The sequence below is a fragment of the Saimiri boliviensis genome, chromosome X (assembly GCF_048565385.1).
Source record: "Saimiri boliviensis isolate mSaiBol1 chromosome X, mSaiBol1.pri, whole genome shotgun sequence".
Lineage (NCBI taxonomy): Eukaryota > Metazoa > Chordata > Mammalia > Primates > Cebidae > Saimiri > Saimiri boliviensis.
The window spans coordinates 53,149,223-53,167,640 of record NC_133470.1 but is presented as its reverse complement, the minus strand read 5'-3'; the positions used below and the strand labels follow the sequence as shown (position 1 = coordinate 53,167,640).

Genomic DNA, 18,418 nt, shown 5'->3' with positions numbered 1-18,418 from the left:
ATGTATTTTCCAAGAGACTATTGGGCCCCCTGAAAGTGTACATGTCTTTGTATAATCTGAAAGCTTTCATCAATTATTTCTTTAAATAGTTTCTCTCTAATTTTAAAATTTTTATTCCTTTTGGGAATACAAATAATTTGAAAATTAAGTAGATCTTAGTCTCATGAGTCTTGAAGGCCTTTCTCATTCTCTTTTATTCTTTTTTAAAGTTTTTGTCTTAGTGGACTATTTTAACACACCTGTCTTCAAGTTCTGAGATTCTTTATTTTGCTTGTTTTGGTATATTGTTGAAATTTTGACATTTTTTTACAGGTATTTATATTCTTAATAAGTTGATTATATTCTGGATTGATTTTTTATTTCTTTGTATTGGTTTCATTTTTTTTGCATTTCATTGAGATTTTTAAAGATCAATGTTCGACTTATTTGGCATTTTGAGGATTTTTTTGTTAGAATCTATTGCTAGAGAATTATTGTGATCCTTTGAAAGTGTCATAATGCCTTGATTTTTCAGGATCCTTTATCTTTACATTGATCTCTGAATATCTGGAATATCAGTCTTTTTTTATTATTTTTTAATTTACTTTCTTGAGGGAGCCTATTCTTGACGTGACTCTGGTGTATCTTGTGTGAGGCTGTTTGGCTGTGTGCAGTGGCAAAGATCGTATGATTTCTTTGGTTATAAATACCCTTAATGTGATCTTTCTCAAATGCCAGGTGTACGAAATGGGTGAGTGCTCTCATGACTTCCTGAACTGAACAGCTAGGGTGGCATGCATCATGCAGGTAGCAGTGGTCATAAAAACATTTTCTCATTCCTGAGTGTTGTACTCTTATGTCAGCTGTTATTGTAATGTCCTGTGCAAGTTCACCTCCATGCCAGTAGTTGGTGCTTGCAGGTTAGAGCCAACTAAAGTGGTGTCGGAAGTGTTTATGCCCAACCTCTTCATCTGGGAAAATTGCTCAAGTGTCCCAGGTGGTGATTAGGCCATGGGATGTTCAGGGGCATGAGTCTCATGTTCTGCCTTGGGTTGGAGTTGAAACTAAGCAGAACTAGTCACGGGAACCTTACAGTCAGGATCTACAACGGTGGATTAAAGCATCAGCCCTGTTGGGGTGGGAAAATGGTACTCAGGCCTCTGGAAAAATGCATGGGTGAGGGGCAACTGTTTTTGCATCAAGGTATCAGCACAGAGAGGGAGAGGTGGTCCCAGTGCCACATTTTTAGCCAGTGAAAGTGAAACGTGCTTCCCCCTCACACCTCAGAACTGACATCATTCACTCTCCTGTACCAAATGTGGCAAGCAGTTTGGATATTTGGCTAGTCACTGCAATTTTCTTCTAGTTTGCAACAAAACCCCTAGTATTAGAAGTCACTGACTTGGTCAATACCATGCCTCCCAGGCAATTCTTCTCCTGCTCTGGCCCTGGAAGAGAAGCTCAGTTCTGGTACCAGCAGCTGGAGTCCACACTACACTCATATCTCTGTGCTAGTTGTGGGAGCTCCTCCCCAGTTGAGGCCTAGTTTTCCATGCTTCAGTGCAAGTCTCTCTAATGACAGAGATTGCCACTGCTGTAAGCTCCCTTAACCCCACAGAGCTTGCTAAGAGCTAAACTCTAGAATGTCATTTTTCTTTAGGTACCCTGGGAAAGTACATGGAACACTTTCCAGAGCTGTTCTTTCTTATAGTCTCCCGGCCATTCCCCAAGTTTAGATCTAAGGATTCAGAGACTTTAGGTGCTGTCCTGTGGCCTGGATTTCACCATTCCCCAGTGGAAAAGTGGACTTCAGAGAAGCACTCAGTCATGCTCTCCCATATTGGAGATTCATACCCATACCCAGTATTTAGCTGGTTCCAGCCAAGAGAGCTTCATGCCCTCCTTCTCGTTCTCAGATTCAGAATTTTCTTTTGACTTTCTGCTTAACTGCTTTGTTCCTTGTTATATAATTTCCAGAAAAGAACCACTATTTTTGTTCTTCTAAGTGGATTAGACATGTTGGAAAAACTTCTAGTCAGTAATCTTCAGGAAAATAAAGTTTGAGTATATTTCTTATAATCATTTTCTATATTGTATTTAAAATAGACTTTTTGAAATACTGTTTTTAGTGCCTAACTTTTAATTTAATTATTTTTTCATTTTTATTTCTGTGTATTGGCAGTATTTGTGTATTTTCCTTGTTTCGTTTTCATTTAAATGAATTGCATGCTAGTATCAAAATTTTACCACACATATTTGTTGTTCCAATTTGAGAAGTTTTATTTCATCCTATCATTGATTCATATAACACAAACAACTGCTGAGTTAGAAATAATCATTTTGTTGTATCATTTGCTCATTTCATTTCAAAAACTGATCACTGTAATTATTTTACTCAAATATTTTATTAAAAAATATTTAAACATTCCGAAATGTTAAATGAATTAGGTTTGGAATATCCAACTATTCATAACCAACCTTCTAATATTAACATTTTACTATAATTGATTTATTATTTATCATATTTATTTATTTCTATCCCTATAAGTTTATTAATATACCTTTTTATCTTTGCAAAATAATATTTAACATTAATAATGAAATATTTCCAACAGGTACAATAGTAAAGGGATTAACATAAATTCCTAAATGCATACCATCCAACTATTAAATTCTAACATTTTTATACTTGTTTTAGCTTCTCTTTAAAAAATAATTCATTACAAATAAAATTAAAATATTTTTGTATTATAATGTGATCCTATTTCCCTCTCTTTCTTGTGTTTATCTTTCCATGTATTATTATCCTAGTACATATTTTAATATATATAAATAACATTTGAGTTGTTTTGCATGTTTTCAGTATTTACCAAAGCAATTTCATTTTGTGTATTATCTTCGGGTGCTCTGCCCAATATTTTGTCTGTGAAAGTGATGCAAGTTGGCAGTGTTAGCCCAAGCCACACCATTTTGCAGACCCCCCACCATTTTACAAACTCTGGTCAGAGTGGAAAATTCCACCAGGGCCTGGGCTGTGAGAAACATCCTGTTGGAAAGGTCCCAGGCCTAACCCCTGAGGGCAATAAATTCATCCCGTCAGACAGGCTCCAGGCTTAACCCCTGACCGCAGTAAATTTCTTCCTTTATCAGCAGCCAAACACACGGCCCCCACCCCATTTTTGCAACAATCCCCGACCTCTCCTGCCCAGGACTAGAACTGCCCCAGCCTGTAAGCGGGACTGGGGCTCTGACGCTAGCTTGTACCCACTATCTGCAGGCCCTTCTCCTAATGCACTGTGTTGTCCTTGAGCCGCCTCTGCTCAATTCCTTTCTCCCTTTCGTACATTTGGTGTCAAAACCTGGGATGGGGTCTGGATCCCACAATAGAGAGGTACTTTCTTGCAACCTGGGAAGGAAGAGGCAGCGGCAGCTCGCCCCAGGCTAATTCCCAAATCCTGGTTGGCCTCCCTTTCCCAGCCCTGTCCAGTTTCCTCTTTCTACGGTGGAATCCTTTCTCTCGGCCCCATCCTCCCAGCGCTTTCTCCTTCCTCTTCTTTCCTCTCAGTGGCTCTGGCAAGGACCACTCCCATTGCTGGACTTCGCATCCAACACCAGCCTCCAATTTGTGGGTGAGTTTCCCTTTCCACCCTCTGATTCCTCTTATATTTCTGCCTGTTAGAAAACCCCAGCGCCAGTTAAGAGGATTCCCCAGTCACCACTGAGTGACCCTGGCCTGCCTTCTCAGGGGATGCACTCTGAACGCCCACGCTCTGGCCACTCCAGTTTCTGGGGGACCTCGAAGAGCTGTGGTGACACCCCGGCTCTTCTCCATCCCTTCTCATGGTTGAAATGAGGATACTCACTCCCCTCCTCCACATTTTTCACCCTCCCAGCCACTCATATGGGGCAGGGCTCCTTGGAATCCCCTCAAGACACCCCTCTCAGATGTCTCATCTGGAACCTCCGAGCACCAGCCTTGGCAGACTGCATTAAAACCAAATGCCTTATTTTCCTTTGTAATGTGGCCTGGACCCAGTATAAGCTGGAAAATGATGGCCGCTGGCCTGAATGGAACTTTTGACTTCCAAATTCAACATGATTTCAAAAATTTCCTCCAGCACAATGGCTAGTGGTCTGAGATGCCCTATATCCAGGATTTTGCCAATTCCCTCTGTCAGTCCTATTCACCTTACCGGATCCTCCTCTTAAATAAGAAACCTGACAAAATTCCTCACCTTCCAGACAAGCCCTCCTCCTCCTCCGATTTTGACCCAGCAGACGAATCCCCACCACCCCTCAGCCCCACTCCCACCACCGTCTCCTCCTCCTGCCCCTTTGGCTCCCCCATCCCCTTATCCTTGTTCCCCATCTCCTCTTCCCTCTCCCCACCATACCTGATCTCATGCCCAGCCCCCTTCTGCTGCTGAAAACCAGGCACAGGGCCAGAAGCCCTCTAAAGTCCTCCCCTTGGGGGAAGTTGTGAGGACTGTCCTCAATAGTCCGAGTTCATGTTCCCTTCTCTATAGCTAACCTCTCTCATCTTGAAAAGAGACTTGGCTCCTTTTCCACAGACCCCACGTCCTTCCACAAGGAATTTATCTATATCACTCAATCTTATGATCTTACCTGGCATGACATTTATGTCATCCTCTCCTCCTCCCTCACTCTGGAGAACAGGGAACGTATCTGGATAAGGCTCATGCAGACACCCTCCATTGAGAAGAAGCTGCCCATAACCCAATCAGAACCTTAGCTGTTCCCAGAACTAACCCCAATTGGAATTATCAGTCAACTTCTGCAGACAGACAGAAACTAGGCCATATGAAAACATGCCTCCTAGCTGGCATGAAAAAGCCACCCTTAAGGCTATCAAGTATGAAAAGATAAATAAATCACTCAAGGCCCCCGACAAAACCCTGTTCTTTTTTTCTCCCGCCTTTCAGAAGTCATGATTAAATATACCACCTTAAGTCCTGACACTGAGGAGGACAGAATCTACCTCCACTTACACTTTTTTTCCCAGTCAGCCCCCGACATCGAAAAGAAACTCCAAAGACTGGAGGATGGCCCTTAAACTTCCCAAGGAGACTTAAAGTAGCCATCAAGGTCTTTAACAATAGAGAGGAAGAGCTAAAAACCCAAAAGCTTGAAAGAGATCAAACTAAATACCAGATGCTGGCAGCTGTCATACAACAAGATTTCCCAACGTACCCCAAAATCCTCAACTCAACCTCATGGAAGTTCTCACCAAGAGCCTATTTTAAGTGTAGCCAACAGGGTCACTGGGCAAGGGCCTGCCCCAATCTCGGGCCACCCTCAAAATCTTGCTCCATCTGTGGTATCAAGGGACAGTCTTCACCCGACTTGACCACCTCTAACTCAAACAGGTCCTCCAGCCCAGGTTCCAGTCTGTCAAGTATTCTAGACCTGGCTGCTGAAGACTGACGGGGCCTAGGGCCTGCCATCCCCACCGCCATCACCACATCGGAACCCAGGGTAACGCTGTCAGTCTCTGGTAAGCCTGTGTCCTTCCTTTTTCATCTTGGAACTAGTTACTCAGTTTTACCAGAATATTCTTCACCCCTCCTCAGTTCTTCTTTCTATTGTGAAAGTCAATAGAATCCCCTCCAGGCACAGACTGGTCCCCTGTTATGCAACATATTCAATACCCCCTTCAACCACTCCTTCCTAGTTATCCCTTAGTGCCCTACCACTATCTTGGGGTGGATCATACTGAGTAAATTCCAGGCCTCCATAGAACTAGCCTCCCCCAATTTTACCCCTTTTATTTTACTCTGCTGCCCAGATGTTTCCCTCTCTTCTTCCTCATCTTTGCTATCCTCCCTGTTACTTTCTATCAATCCGAAAGTGTGGAACATCTCTAAAACCACAATAGTCACACATCATATCCTAGTCAAAATAACCTTCCAAGACCCTTCCATTTTCCTTTATCAGCTTCAATATCCCCTTGGCCCAGCTGGCCTCAGGGGCCTCAAACCTATTACATGTAAACTTTTACAAGCTCAGATTCTCAAGTCTGTTAACTCTCCCCTAAACACCCTTATCCTGGCTGTCAAAAAAACAGATTTTACCACTTGGTCCAAGATCTCCATGTCATTAACCAAGCAGAGGTACCAGCCTATCCAGTGGTCCCCAAGCCCTATATTCTACTGTCCCATATTCCCCCATCTACCACACACTTCTCTGTGTTGGATCTCACATTCGCCCACCTAACAGATTGCATTCCCACAGGGGTTCCAGCATAACCCCCGCCTATTTGGACAGGCTCTCACCAAGGATTTAACCACGCTTTTCCTTGTTCCAACACCCTCCTTCAATACATCAATGACCTCCTTCTCTGTAGTCTCTCTTTTGATCTATCCATCCAACACATCACTCAACTTTTAAATTTCCTCCGTGGCCATGGATATCAGGTTTCACCTACAAAGGCTCAAGTAGCTCAAACACAAGTCACTTACGTTCAACTCACCTTAACCCCTAATTCTTGAGCCATGCTAGCCCGATGGAAGGAACTAATAAGGTATGTACCCCTTCCCTACACCAAGAAGGACCTTTCTTTTTTGGGTCTTGTGGGGTACTTCCAGCTGTGGATCATTATGGCCTATTGGCCAAACCACTCTGCATGGCATCATGCGGGTCCACCCTAGAACGTTTGGACCCAGCTTGCCCATAACTCCAACTTCCAAAAACTGGAAGATGCCCTTTTAATGGCCCGACACTAGGACTACCCAACCCCAGTAAACCCTTTACCCTACATGTTCATTCTAATCAAGTCCTTGCCCTTAGACTTCTGTGCCAAACCCATGGCAACTTTCCACAAGCTATTGCATACTTCTCAAAACAACTGGACTCTGTCGTCCAAGGCTGGCCTCCATGCTTGACAGTTCTAGGTGCAGCTACATTGCTGGCCCCAGAGACACAAAAACTCACTCTCTACCAGCACATGACTATTGCATTTTCCCATAACTTATAGGACCTCATGAGCAATCGATCTCTTCTTTTCCTCTCACCATTCTGCTTACAGCAATCCTTTAACACCTTCCAGAGATGTAAAATTCTAAACTCAGCCACCCTCCTCCCTGTAAGTACTGCAATTCTGAATCCCCTCACTCTTGCCTGGACCTCTTTAGACTCCCTCTTCTCCCCTTTCCAACACATTTTCAGAAGCCCCTTTGCAGGGGAAACCCACGTGGTTCATTGATGGAAGCTCCTTTAAGGAACCATATCTGGCAGCTGGCTATGCCATCATTGCCAAAAAATACAAACTCCTAGAATCTAGTGCTCTCTCACCCCATATCACCTCACAACAAGCGGAACTAGTTGCTCTAACCAGGGACCTCACTGTAGCAAAGCAAAAGAGGGTTAACATTTATGCCAATTCCAAATATGCATACCACACCTTACATTTTCTTACTGTACTCTAGCAGGAAAGGAGTTTTCTAACTTCAAAAAGAACCCCCATAATGAAAGGCAAACTCATACACAATCTGCTGGAGCCAGCTAAACTACCACTAGAGGCCGCCATTATCCATTGCAAGAGACACCAAAAGGCTACAGATGTCACAACCAAGGGAAACTTCTTAGCAAATTTGGCAGCCTGGCAGGCAGCGCTTAGACCACCATTGTTATTGCCCATTTTCCCCAGCATACACTCAAGAAGAAAAAGGTACACTTGCTGGCTCCAGGGCTGTTCATAAGGAAGGCTAATTTTACTTAGACTACAAACTCATCCTACCCAAGATGCAGTAACTTTCTGTCCTGGCCCACATCCATAACCAATTCCACATGGGTTATTGCCCCCTGCTCCAATTTCTAAAAACCTGTATACATTCCCGTACTATGGCTGTCAGCATGGACAACTCACTAAAGGTTGCTCTGCCTGCAGTCAGACTTCCCCTCAAGGAGCTCTTAAACTACCTCCTTTTCCCTCCCATCAGGCCCAAAGGCCAGTTGCCAGGACAGGATTGGCAAATTGACTTCACGCATACACCCCACCATAAAGAAAGTCTGATATCTCCTCACAATGGTAGATACCTTTTCAGGTGGATAGAAGCCTTTCTTACTACCACCGAAAAGGTACACACTGTTGTCTCTACCTTCCTCACACACATCATCACTTGATTCAGCCACCCCTCATCTATATATTTGGACAATTGACCAGTGTTTATCTCTCAAGTCACTCAACAGCTTTCTAAGGCTTTTCACATTCTCTATCACCCCCAATCTTAAGGTAAAGTTGATCAGATGAATGCCGTCTTAAAACAACAGTTAACCAAACTTTCCCTAGAGATCAAAATGAAAACTGAATATCACTTCTTCCCTTGGCCCTCATGTGACTCAGGATTTTCCCCGGAAAATCTCTAAATGTAAGTCCTTTCGAACTTATGTATGGAAGCCCTTTCGTCCCACAGAACTTTGCCCCATCCCCTCCCTTACAGGACACTTGGCCAACACTGCACCTCCCTCAACACTTAGTGAGACAGTACAGTATGCTGACATTCACCTCCCCAAACCTGAGGATTCTTCCCAACTCACTTTCTTACCCTTACAGTCAAAAGACTGGGTCTGGGTGACAGAACCCACTTCCCCTCTCCAGCAAAATGGAAGGGTTCTTATCAGGTTATATTAACCATCCCCGCTGCTGCAAAGTTAACATACTTTCACTATTATATACACCATTACAAATGTAAAAAGGCACCTGACCCACACCCCAGTCTCCTCACCCCAGAAATATTCTTCCTTTCCTACAGGACCAACCTCGCTGTGCCTAACAAGAATTCCAGAAGTCACCCATCCGAAAGGCTCTGGCCCATGACACTCTCCACTTCCAATCTTAAATCTTTTACTTCATACCTTATCTCAGATCTCTCCTGGTACCCCTTTCCCACTCCCTTAGATAATCCATCTCAATTCCTCATGTTAATCGAGGAGCTATGGCTACAAGGCACCTTCCAAGATTTCACACCTACACAAATCTCCTTTTTCTCCTTTTGCCTTCTCTGTTTATGGGACATTCTGAGTCCCCACCCCCAATCACTGAACGCTGGGCCCCCTTCGTCAACCTCACACACCACCTCTTAAGTCAGTCACAATCTCCCCCTCTCCTCCAACTGTTGGATTTGTCTTTCTATACGCAACCATTGATTCATGCCTCTTTCTGCCGAACTACTTACGTGGACACAGTCCGACATGAGTTTACACATTTCTTACTCGGCTATGGCATTCTTGACTGATCCATGCCCGAAACTGGTTCATAAGCTGGAAACACAGCTAAAGACCTTTCCTTCAAACTCAGCTCTCTAAGCATAGTTTCGGGAGGGCTGTTGCCCTCCTTCCCCTAATAGATTCTGGACTAACATCCACACAAACCAACACAACATCATCTAAACCACCAATATGGGGGTCCCATTTCTACTCGAACTTTTTTCATATCCCCGCCCCTTTTATGTCTCAGCTGAACCTACTCTAACCCAAACCATGCCACAGTGGCGGGACAGGTTCCCCAGTCCCTATGTGGTCTTATTCTTACCCTCACACCCTCTATAGATTGTCAATTCTACACCTTAATTACAAAATCATGTCCACCTCTGCCTGGCAGTAGCTGTTATGCTATTCTGGCTCACCTACCATCCAAACATCCCTGAACCTCACCTCTGATCCTCTCTTCTTTTCTACCATCCAATTCCCAGCTCCCTCCATGTAAACTCTGTTCTTTATGTCACTGGTTTAAAGGTGCCCCCTGGAAAAAATGTAACAATTCCCTCACTTGCGACTGGTACCTTACAGCCACCACACCAGGGCAGCAGTGGTTAATGGTTGACAAAGACAATTTCTTTCTGTATCTCCAAAACCAAACACCTTCACCAAATCCCCAGCCAACACTCCCTATCAGGCCCTTACAGGTGCCATTCTGGCTGGCAGTTACTCAATTTGGGAGAATGAAAACACCCTTTCATGGCTAGCTACCTTCACCTACAACTTCTGCCTGCCCACCCCGGCCTCTTCTTTTTGTGTGGTACAAACTGATATATTTGCCTACCAGCCAACTGGTCAGGAACTTGCACCCTGGTCTTTCAAGCTCCAACTGTCAACATCCTACCCCCTAACCAAACTTCTAATTTCTCTAGAAGCCTCTATCTCCTCTTCACCCATACGAAGTAAATGGTCTTTACACCTCATCACCCTGCTAACAGGATTAGGCGCCACTGCTGTACTCGGCGCTGGAATAGCAGGCATAACCACCTCAATCACCTTATACCAAAGGCTATTCGCAACCCTTTATAGCACCCTAGAAGATATGCACACCTCCATTACCAGTCTCCAACAACAAATAGACTTCCTCACAGGAGTCATCCTTCAAAACTGGACAGCCCTGGACCTACTAACTGCTGAGAAAGGGGGTACCTGAATATACCCCCAGGAAGAATGCTGTTTCTGTATTAATGAATCCGGCATTGTTCACAATGCAGTTTGCAGGCTTCGTGACAGGGCTGCAGAGCTCTGACATCAAGTCTGTGACTCCCGGTGACAAGGGTCATCCCTTCTAAGATAGATACCCTGGGTTGCCCCTGTCCTAGCACCCCTGATCTTCCTTCTCCTATTACTAATGATTGGGTCATGTGTATTTAACCTTATATCCTGCTTCATTTCCCAAAGGCTGAGTTATTTTATCTGGGCAAGCATGCAAAAACACATTGATAATATCCTTTTCCTTTGCCAAGTCCAATACCAGAGCCTACGAGGAAGCCATTCTGAAGCTCCAGAACCCGGGCCCTAATCACAACGCCCCTATCCAGCAGGAAGCAGCCAGATGATGAACGACGCCCTTCTTCCTTTCTTTTTTTTTAAGACAGTTTTGCTCTTGTTGTCCAGGCTGGAGTGTGCAATGCCGCGATCTCGGCTCACTGCAACCTCTGCATCCCGGGTTCTAGCGATTCTCCTGCGTTAGTCCCCCAAGTGGCTGGGATTATAGGCATGCGCCAGCACGCCTGGCTAATTTTGTACTTTTAGTAGAAACGGGGTTTCTCCATGTTGGTCAGGTTGGTTTCAAACTCCCGACCTCAAGTGATCCGCCCGCCTCGGCCTGCCAAAGTACTGGAATTACAGGCATGGGCCACTGCACCCGGCCCCTTCTTCCTTTTGATACTAAAGTAAGAAATAGGAATGTTAGCCTAAGCTGCACCATTTTGCAGACCCCCACCATTTTACAAACTCTCGTCAGAGCGGAAAATTTCACCAGGGCCTGAGCCATGAGAAACATCTTGTCAGGTCCCAGGCCTAACTTCTGGCTGCACTAAATTTCTTCATTATTGGCAGCCAAACACATTTCCCCCACCCCATTTGCACAAAAATCCCACACATCTCCTGCCTAGACCTATAACTGCCCCAGCCTGTAAGCGGGAAGGGGACCCTGGCGCTAGCTGGTACCCCCTCTCCGCAGGTCTTTCTCCCAATAAATCTGTGTTGCATTGAGACGCTTCTGCTCCGTTCCTTTCTCCCTTTCATTCTAACAGCTCAAACTACTTTATTCAGTTCTGACTGTAGTGTAAATATTCCATTGTATGAAAATAATATACTTATTTAATCCATTTTACTTTAGTTTTATGCCATTTTACAGAAGCCTCTTAAAGACAAAGACTAAATATTATTTTCATTGTAGATAACATACCAGAATGTATGTTCAAAAAAGGTTCTTAAATATTTTTTGTAATTGAAAATTTAATTATGAAAATAATGACATCAGCATATAGTCGAGTCTGCAATCAAGCCTTCCTGTTCCCACAAAGAACCAACAATTCGTTGTGAATAAAACTAAATGAAAGAGCTTAGGAGCCCACTTAAGAGCCTCAGAAATACAGTGAAAAAAAACCTGAGAGGGACCACACAAAAAGTATAAAAAGAATCATTTCATTTCACCTGCATTAACCCATTCCTCAACCTGGCACTTCTCAGCATGGAGTGGGAAGTCTCTGGCTTGTCTGCCCCCCTTGCACGGAAAAGAAGAGGAGGATATAAAACCAGCTTCCTCGGGCTTTTGGAATGTTGCCCAAATGACCAGCTTTGGTTTCACTCAACCCAGATAAGCGGGGGAACTGGTATGGTGAGGCATCTGGAGATGGCAAGGAAAAAGAAGGGGGGCAGGCTCAATCAGTATCAACCATGTGAATAGTCTCAGAGTGAACCCTAGTGGTCTGCTCAGCACGGGATTCTAGCAGACATCTCCATCGAGTACAGTAACTACCCCTTCTGGTGGCTGTGCAGCTCCTGCAGCAATCGTTGCACAGACCACTCCATGTTCTTGATCACTAACACCATTGGCTTTCTCTAAAGAGGAGCTTAGCAGTTTTCACCAGTGAGGAAAACAACTGCCAACAAAAGAGCAGGAAACCCTCTGTAGTTTTTGCTACCAAAGGCCCTACAGTATTTTTCTTCACAATCTCCATGTGCCTCAGACATTCCCTATTTTTGGAGTCACCCAGAGTCAAAACTGCTGCTGCTGCAGTCACACTGGCCCAGGGACCCATCAAACAACGTTGACAGTCACCAGATACCTGACCAGATGATGTTCTCTCTCTCTCTCTTTCTCTTCCCTCCAATCCCCTCCCTAGAGCCACTTGAGCTGCTCCCGCCATGGTTAGCCCAACTAGGTGACTCACTACAGTATCCGTTGGCGTTTTCCAGGTGACTAAACCATGACTCTTCCTTTATGGAGTCACCCCAACTGCTGCCTCTGCAGGTGGTTTGTCCCAGAGACCCAGTGCAGCTACTGTGCTTGTGCCCAAAAACAGTCCCAGGTCTCCTGCTGAAGGCTGTAGCCCCACCATCTTCCACACCCAAGGCTGGCCACTGAAGCTGGGCTGTTGCATACTGCCAGTCCAGCCCCATGGTTGAGCTTGAATAAGCATCTTGCCATGCCTCTTGTCTCCTCCCTCCAACATACTGACTACACACACAGCTGACTCCTGCAGCTGCACACGTGTGCGCACTTCCAGCTTATTCCTGAAGCTGCCCATGCACGCACAGATGACTTCATCTTATTGCTGAACCTCAGATGACCTATGCAATCACTCATGTGCGAGCCAACAGCAAGCACTGCCACATGTGCACTCATACTCAGCCTCAGCACATACTTCTGAACACAGCCCTCATGACACGGTGGCCTGTGCTGGAACATTTATGATTACAACTAACTTCTGCAGTAAAACATGTACACATCACTGGCTACAGCCTTCATGATTGCCAGCCCTAGAGCCTAGTTACTGGACAGAGAGACACAGATGAGTTTACTGACACCCCTCACAGACACTGAAGATCTCCCACAGGTCTTGCCAACAAGGATCATTCCAGTCCCAATATCAAGGTCTGGTAGATAACTACACAGCAAAAATGTATATTAGACATACAAAAGAAAAAGATAAAAGAATTCAAGCCTAATATTACAGAAAACCATCAAATCACAGAGGAAGACAGTAAGAGAGGAAATAGGAAAAAAAGGATCCACAAACAACCAGAAAAGAACAGAATGGCAGCAGTAAGTTCTTACTATCAATAATTACCTTGAATATAAATAAATTTTCCCATCAAAAGACATACAGCAAGCTTGAATGGATTAAACAATAAAACACCTAACTATCTTGCTTAAAAGAGGCTAGTTTGACTTTAAGAACACACATAGACTTAAAGTTAAGTGATGAAAAATGTATTCCGTGGACATTGAAACCAAAGAGAGCAGTGATAGCTACTTATATCAGACAAAATAGGCATTAAGTAAAAGATTATAAAAATTTTAAAAGGAGAGCTGGGTGTGGTGGCTCACTCCTATAATCCCAGCACTTTAGAAGGCCAAAGGAAGTGGCTCACAAGGTCGGAGTTCAAGACCAGCCTGGCCAACATGGTGAAACCCCATCTTTACTAAAAATACAAAAAAAAAAAAAAAATAGCTGGGTGTAGTGGTGGGTGCCTGTAATCCTAGCTACTCAGGAGGCTAAGCCAGGAGAATTGCTTGAACCTGGGAGGAGAAGGCTTCAATGAGCCGAGATCACGCCACTGCACTCCAACCTGGGTAACAGAGTGACACTCCATCTCAAAAAAAAAAAAAAAAAAAAAGTAAAAGAAAAAGAAATTTGCAAAGGTCAATATAAATTAAAAGTCAATTAATCGAGTTGATATAACAACTGTAAATATAGATACAACCAATTTCACAGTAATATATATGTAAAGCAAATATTAGTAAATCTTAAGGGAGACAAAGACTGCAATACAATAATTGTAAGGGAATTAAATATCACACTTGTAACAACAGGTAGATTATTGAAACATGAAATGAAAAAGGAGCCACTGTACTTGAACTCTGTTGTAGACCAAATGGACTTAGCTGTCATGTACAGAATTTTGACAAAATTTTACATCTTTTCGTGATAAAACTTCTCAACAAATTAGGTACAGAATAAACGTAACAACACAATAAAGACCGTATGTTACAACACATAGCTAACATCATACTCAATAATGATAAGTCGATTTTTTCTTAAAATCAAGAACATGACAAGGAAGTCTAATAACCACTTCTATTTACAATAGTATTTGAAGTACAAGCCAGAGCAGTTAGGCAAAATAAATGAATAAAAGCCATCAAAATTGGAAAGAAGAAAGTTAACTTTTCCTTGTGTGCTGATGACATGATTATATATATAGAAAATTCTAAAGGCTCCATCAAAAAACTAGTAGAAATAATAAACAGATTCAGTAAATTTACAGGATACAAAATCAATATGCAAAATCTGCAGCATTTTTTTCGTTTTTTGGGAAGAAGTCTCACACTATCACAAGGCTGGAATTCAGTGGCGCAATCTCAGCTCACTGCAAACTCCACCTCCTGGTTTCAAGCGATTCTCCTGCCTCTGCCTCTCAAGTAGCTGCCACCACGCCTGGCTAATTTTTGTATTTTTAGTGGAGACAGAGGTTTCACCATATTGGCCAAGATGGTCTCCATCTCTTGACCTCGTGATCCACCTGCCTTAGCCTCCCAAAGTGCTCGGATTACAGGCATGAGCCACCGCACCTGGCAGTATCATTTTTATATAGTGATGATGAAAAATCTGAAAAAGAAATTAAGAATAGAATTCCAGGATGGGCGCAGTGGCTCACACCTGTAATCCCAACACTTTGGAAGACCTAGGCTGGCGAATCACCTGAGGTCCAGAGTTCAAGACCAGCCTAATCAACATGGATAAACCCTGTCTATACTAAAAATGCAAAATTAGCTGGGCGTAGTGGTGCATGCCTGTAATCCCAGCTACTCAAGAGGCTGAGGCAGGAGAATCACTTGAACCAGGCAGGCAGAGGTTGCAGTGAGCCAAGATTACACCATTGCACTCCAGCTTGGGCAACAAGAGTGAAACTCAGTCTCAAAAAAAAAAAAAAAAAAAAAAAAAAAAAAAAAAATTCAATTCCATTTACATTCAAATAAAAATAAAATACTTAGGAATAAATTTTACGAAGGCTGTGAAATATTTGTATACTCAACACTACAAAACATTAATGAATAAAATTGGAGAAAGTAATATATATAAAATGAGAAAGAAATGAGACATTTTCAAACAAACAAAACCAAGAAAACATATGACCACTAGAAGTACCCTACAAGGGACATGGGTAAATCTAGAAACCATCATTCTCAACAAACTGACACAAGAACAGAAAGTTAAACACCACATGTTCTTACTCATAGATGGGTGTTAAACAACGAGAACACAGGGACACAGGGAGAGGAACATAACACACTGGGGTCTGTTCGGGGGGGCAAGGGAGGGACAGCGGGGGCGTGGGGAGGTTGGGGAGGCATAACACAGGGAGAAATGTCAGATGTAGGTGATGGGAGGATGGAGGCAGCAAACCACATTGTCATGTGTGTACCTATGCAACAATCCTGCATGAGCTGCACATGTACCCCAGAACTTAAAGTACAATAAAAAAAGAAGTACCCTACAAGAAATGTTGAACAGAATTCTTTATATTCTAATTAAAAGATGCTAGACAGTAACTAAAAGATATATGAAGATATAGCATTTGTAAAGGTAAATACATAGGCAAATATGAGTATACAAACATATAAATAGTATATACATTATATGCATAAAGTCTATTTCTATGTATACATATAAATAGGATATGTAATTAATATCAATCTATGTAATATTGTAATGTTGGGTTATACCTTACATTTTTGGTAGAGTTTTAAAAGAAACATGCAAACAATTATGAATGCTTTGATAGGTACACTATACATAAGGATGTAATTTGTGACATCAAGAACATAAACTGGGAAGGGTAAGGAGCTATAAAAGAGAAGAATTTTTGTATGTAATTAATTTAATATTAATTTAAGAGGATTGTTATAACATTAAAATGTTATATGTAATCCTTATGGTAAACATAAATATATAAACATAATATTTATTAAAAAATTAAAAAAGCAAAGACATCACTATAAAATTTTGTTAACATGAAAGAAGGCTGCAATAGAAAAAGAAGCAAACAGTATAAGACATATAAAAAACGAATAGCAAATTAACACTTCTCACTTTAAATGTCAAACGATTCAACTCTCTAATAAAAGTTCAAACTCATGACACTTGCAAGAGAATTAAATAATTCTCAAATAACAAATTTCAATAAAAAAATAAATTTATGAAATGTCAAAATAATTCAAAATCATGTTTTATGAGAGATACAAGAAGACATATTAAACACAAAAAATTGAAAATCAATTCATGATATGAATGAGAAATTCAACAAAGGGATAGATATTATATATTTAAAAATAAGCAAACAGTAACCCTTTAATAATTGAATTATTAAAGAATTCAATAAATGCAAATTATACATTTGATGGCTTCACAGTTAGACTGGATCAACCAGAAGAATGAATTTTAGAACCTGAAAACAGATCTTTTGAAATTAGGCACCAAAAAAAAAATGCGTAAAAAATAAAAATTAAATAAAGCATATTTGACATATAGGATACCATAAAGTAATCAAATATTCCGATTTTGAGTGTTCCACAGGTGAAGAGAAAGCCAAAGGCATAGAAAGCCTATTTAACAAAAGAATACCTAAAAACTTCTGAAGTCTAAAAAGAGATTTATACATCCATATATAGGTAACTCAGAGATCCCCACAAAGATGCACCTCAAAAAGTTTGTTTTCAAGTCACATTATAGTCACACTGTCAAAAGTCAAAAACAGAGATTCCTAAAAACAGCAAGATAAAGGTAACTACTCACATATAAAGGAATTCTCCTCAGACACACTGAATTTTTCAGGAGGAACCTATGCAGGTCAGGAGCAACTGAGATGACATATTTAAACTGCTGAAAGAAAAAGCTAAAAAGCAAAACAAAACAAAACAAAACCCTTCTAGCCAAGAATAGTATGCTCATCAAAGTCACAGAAGAAATAAATTACTTGCAAGACAAGGAAAAATTAAAGGAATTCATTACCACTACACCAGCCCTACATGAAATGCTTAATGAAGTACTATATCTGGTAGAAAAAGAAAATCTATCATCATTAAAACACAATGAAGTATTAAACACACTGATAGAACACATGCAAATAAAGAAGAGGAAGGGCTCAAGTGCTACCACTTACCATAAACCACCAAATCAAAATCATAAATAGTAAGAGAGAAATTAAGAGGAAAAGAATATTCAAAACAACCAGAAAACAATCAACAAAATGACAAGAATAAGTCCCCCCATATCAGTAATAACCTTGAATTTTAAACTGATTAATTTTAATTAAAAGATATAAATTGGCTGAATATCTGCAATAATATTACCCAACTATATGGTACCTATACAAAACTCACTTCATCTGTAAAAACACATATACACTGAAAGTACAGGAATTGAAAAATAAATTACGCACAAATGGAAAGCAAAAGGATGCAGTAGTAGCTATCTTCATGTCAAATAAAGTAGACTTTAAGTCAAAATAGTAAAACGAGGCAAAAAAGGTCTTTATACAATTATAAAGGGATCAATATTGAAAGCATTTATAAAAATTATATATGTGTCTGTGTGTGTGTGTGTATATATATATATATATATATATATATATATATATGTACACCCAACACTAGAGCAGCAAAATACATAAGGCAAATACTACTAGATCTAAGTGGAGACATAGACTCAAATAGTAGTCAGAGACTTCATCACCACACTCTCAGCATTAGACAGATTATCTAGTCAGAAAATTAACAAAATGCTTTGCATTCGAAGTACACTTTAGGCCAAATAGACATTTAGAGAATATTGTATTCAACAACAGCACCTGCTGCTGTTTATTTTGACACGTGGAACATCTTCAAGAGAGAGCATATATTAGGCCAAAAAACACATCTCAACAAATT

The 18,418-nt window shown here is 41.5% G+C and overlaps 1 long non-coding RNA gene across 2 annotated transcripts in view; it reads left to right on the top strand.

Annotated features, from left to right (window-relative positions):
- Positions 1–14,132, top strand: part of LOC120366628 (uncharacterized) — a 110,017-nt gene extending 95,885 nt beyond the window's left edge. For both annotated transcript variants that reach the window (XR_005581221.2, XR_012515743.1), the window contains exons 2-4: positions 3,545–3,608; positions 5,367–5,494; positions 8,751–14,132. This is a non-coding gene — a long non-coding RNA (uncharacterized LOC120366628). The remainder of the gene's footprint in view (positions 1–3,544; positions 3,609–5,366; positions 5,495–8,750) is intronic.
- The last annotated feature ends 4,286 nt before the right edge of the window (positions 14,133–18,418 follow it).